General features: G+C 35.4%; 1 long non-coding RNA gene across 1 annotated transcript in view; it reads left to right on the top strand.

Annotated features, from left to right (window-relative positions):
• Positions 1–1,490: 1,490 nt before the first annotated feature.
• The window catches only part of LOC128250602 (uncharacterized), a 4,348-nt gene continuing 1,749 nt past the window's right edge, over positions 1,491–4,089 (top strand). The window contains exon 1 of the long non-coding RNA XR_008266631.1: positions 1,491–3,441. This is a non-coding gene — a long non-coding RNA (uncharacterized LOC128250602). The remainder of the gene's footprint in view (positions 3,442–4,089) is intronic.

Below are 4,089 nucleotides of genomic sequence, written 5' to 3'. Positions count from 1 at the left end.
TATATATATATATATATATATATATATATTACATACATATATGGGTGGGGTATTGAAGGAGAGAGAGGCAGAAGTAAATTATTTACAAATATCTTACCTGCTATACACAGCGAACAAACATCAACGTTGTTGTTCGACGTACAAAAAAATAAGCAGTCAAACGTTTTTATGATTAAAGAAAAACCCTTGCTTTATTGCTAAGGGCGAATTTATAATTTGGCAAAATTTTCAAGCTTCTGATACTGTCGTATACGGCCACAGATGTACGTATAAACTTGTAAACACGGCATGTATAGACTAGTATATACCGTCTGTATAAATTATTAAACACGATGTGTAGATATTAATATACACATAACATTTGGAAGTGTGTAGAATTCAATAAAACACGATATGTTCACTTAATGACTTTTATGCGGAGCTTTATCTTTTTTAAATCAAGGCTTTCTCTTTGTGTTTGGTGGTTGGTCAGTGCTCCAGTATGACCGCAGCCGTATAGCTGAAACGAATAAAAGAAAGCAACACCCGTACTTCTACTTCCGTGAAGATAAACGAAAAAATAAATCAGATAGAAAGATTTGTGGTATAAGGGACATAATCTTAGATACAGAGTTATCGCCCTCTACACCGACACTTGAATTCGTGTTTTTGCTTCCCCCCGCCCCCACAAATCGTACGAAGGTTGAGCAAAATCCTTTCTGCTTTCGTTTCGTTTCCTTACATTCTGAGTTCAAATCCCGCCGGCATCAACTTTGATTATTACTCCTCCGAGCTTAATGAGATAAATGACCATTTGAAGCACTTGAATCGATTTCGTTGATTAAACTCTTTCCTGATCGTCGGTTAAATGCTTAGAGACTTTTCGTCCGTCTTTCCGAAGTCGATTTTGCTTCTCATTTTTTTCAGAGTGGATAAAACAAGGACGAGTTGAACAATGGGGTCGATGAAATTAATTTTCCCTCTCACTACGAAAATGCTGGCCTTGTGCCAAAATTTGAAATCTATATTAGAAGTCAGCCGAAGTTGGGCTGTATGGGAAATTAAATTCAGAGATATTTAAAACTGGCATAATCACTCCAGATAGACAGACAGACAGACAGACAGACAGACAGACAGACAGACAGGTATATATATATATATATATATATATATATATATATATATATATATATATATATATATATATATAAACAATATATGAGTGTATGCATATATATGTACATGTATGTATATACATTCATCTACATGTACATATAGATACATAACTGGGTACATGACGTGGCAAAAGAACAAGGACAAAATGGTAAACAAGGTGCAACAAACAAGCAGGCCACATACATACATACATACATACATACATACATACATACATACATACATACATACATACAATTTCTGATGTACCTAAATTTAAATATTTGTGCCTCTGATATATCTTACATAATATATTCTGAGATATCTAATACTCTCACACTTGTAATACTCACTCTTGCCAATGATACTCCTAGAACTTGCTTGTGACACTCGTACAACTGACACATCATTCTGCTATCGAGATAATTTACGTGTCTTATCTCGATAACCGTACCCAAAAAGAACTTAAAACGAGATATATAAGAATTAGTATCAAAAAGTTAATTTACATGCGGGGACTAGTTTACTCTGATGATTATGCATATTACACTAACCAAATATCTAACATGAATTCAGGACGATGAGCGAGAAACTCCTCTATCGCAAGCGAATTTTTGATCGAGTCAGTATCAATCGCAAGTTTGCTTCCAACCTACGAGCATTATACAGAGAGCTGGGGAAGGAAAGCATTACCATTAAGAAGGATCCTTCCCAAGAAGATCCACAATCATTCTGGTCAAAAATTTGAAACAAAAAGAGGGATTTCAACCTGAATGCATCATGGTTAAATACAATTGAAAGAGAATACTGTACCAACATTGACTGTAAAACATACAAAATTGATGCAGACACCTTCGCTGTAGCCGTAGGCAAACTGCAGAACGGGAAGGCACCTGGAAGGGACCTAATAGTTGGGTATTGATTACATGCTAGGATCTTCAACTGCAAGAAATATCAACGTAACTCATAATTTCTTAGTAGACGATCTCAAGATTTATGCTAGAAGTGTTCTCAACATTTGGGACACTTGATTGGTCTGTAGAGGAAATCCACTCCATAGATATCAAAACCCGCAAAATCCTGACAACTTCTAGGAACTTCCACAAAATCAGTGATGTTGACAGGCTCTACCTAAGAAGAAATGAAGGTGGTAGAGGCTTCTATATCCAGACTATGAATTCATATTCATACCAATAATAATTGGAGCTCTAGGTTTTGTTAGCAAATGTTTAAAGGAGAATCTGGATAAACTAGGATTTCCGAAAGAGAAATCGACCGGCTAATTCGTACATTAAAAATGCATTCTATGAGTGGAACAGTAAAAATATGCAAGACTTTTCTCAAGTTCTAAATGTAAATTTGTCTGTGTTAACTTCATCTCAAAAATGGAGCCTTGTCTCTTTGTTGGAAACCGGTTCTCTCCTCAGTGGAATATTTATAATAATTTTTAAAAAATAGAAAACATACATACATGCATGCATACATATATTTCCAAAAATTTAGCACATAAATACATATGCATGCATCTAGACATAAAAACGCATCCATAAAACAAACATACAAATCTGCGCATACACTAACACCAAATACTGCACACACACACACACACACACACACACATATGCACAAATACCTAGATGATGTTGATAAAAGTTCCAATGAAGGAGCCTTGAATCTATGTTAGAGTCCGGCTCTTTCTCTATGGACAAGAAATACAGAAATGAAACTGATTGATAATATACATACATACATACATAAACAGGCCCAGGGGCGCGCGCATATGTATGTAAGTAAGAGGTGTCAATCGTCACAATTTCTCAGAATATTAAAAAGAAACTGAAAGAAACGCAAACAAAATATGTTAATAAATTACTAACATGGACAGTTGACATAAATTAATATTTTTATCTTTCTAATCTCTCTTTTCAGATTTTGGACTTTGTAATTCGAGTATTATTAGTCACTTTTAGCTGATTATATTTCAGCAGGATGAGCTAACAGCAGAAACTGTCTGTTTCGAAGAAATCCTCGTTATTATATCAACGAATATTTCGTCTCCTTGTTTTTTGGTGAAACTTACCGTTCACTTTTCTTATTCCATTTATATATTCGCTCCATGAAATATACATTTAGTCAGTTCGTTTCCTTCTAATTAGCCGTAGCCTTTCTATTACCGATGGTCCGTTGATCCTTGTTCTCACAAAAAATTGTGGTTTTAAAAATATCTACCAAAAACACTATCAACGGAATTTATAACTAAAGTTGATCAAGATGCGAACATCAAATTTCCTCGCTTTAATTTTACTCGTAAGTATTATTCTATATATATTGTAAATTTCGCTATTCCCTCTCTCTCTCTCTCTCACACACACACAAACACACACATACAGTAGCGTAGCTAGAGTATTTGCCGTCTACTGCCACCCCCGGGCCCTCTAGCCTATACAACAAACCCAAAAGTGTTGCCCCATATGTATGCATGTATGTATGTATGTATGTATTATGTATGCATGTATTATGTATGAATGTATGTATGTATGTAAGCATGTATGTATTTATGTATGTATGTATATATGTATGCATGGGTGGTTATATTTACTAATGTAAGGTATGCGAAGACGTGTGTGTGTGTGTGTGTGTGTGGAGAGAGAGGTGGGGTTAGTGTGAAGGTGTCCTCGTGTATCAACTGGGGAATAGTCAAAATAAGTAATTAGTCAATATTTATAGCTTATTATTCTCTGATTATAATTATTACCCCCTACACACACACACACACACACACACACACACACACACTCGTTCTTCCTCTCTCTCCCTCTCTCTTCGTCTCTCTCTCTCTCTCTCTCTCTCTCTCTCTCTTTCCCAATCTATATAAGGATGTGGTCTGATCCAATATAATCACAGTTGTCAGGGTCTCGTTCATTGAAGTGAAGAGCTGATGGACACAATGGATAG

This window comes from Octopus bimaculoides, chromosome 23 (assembly GCF_001194135.2).
Source record: "Octopus bimaculoides isolate UCB-OBI-ISO-001 chromosome 23, ASM119413v2, whole genome shotgun sequence".
Classification (NCBI taxonomy): Eukaryota; Metazoa; Mollusca; class Cephalopoda; order Octopoda; family Octopodidae; genus Octopus; species Octopus bimaculoides.
This window is presented reverse-complemented; position numbering and strand designations above follow the sequence as displayed.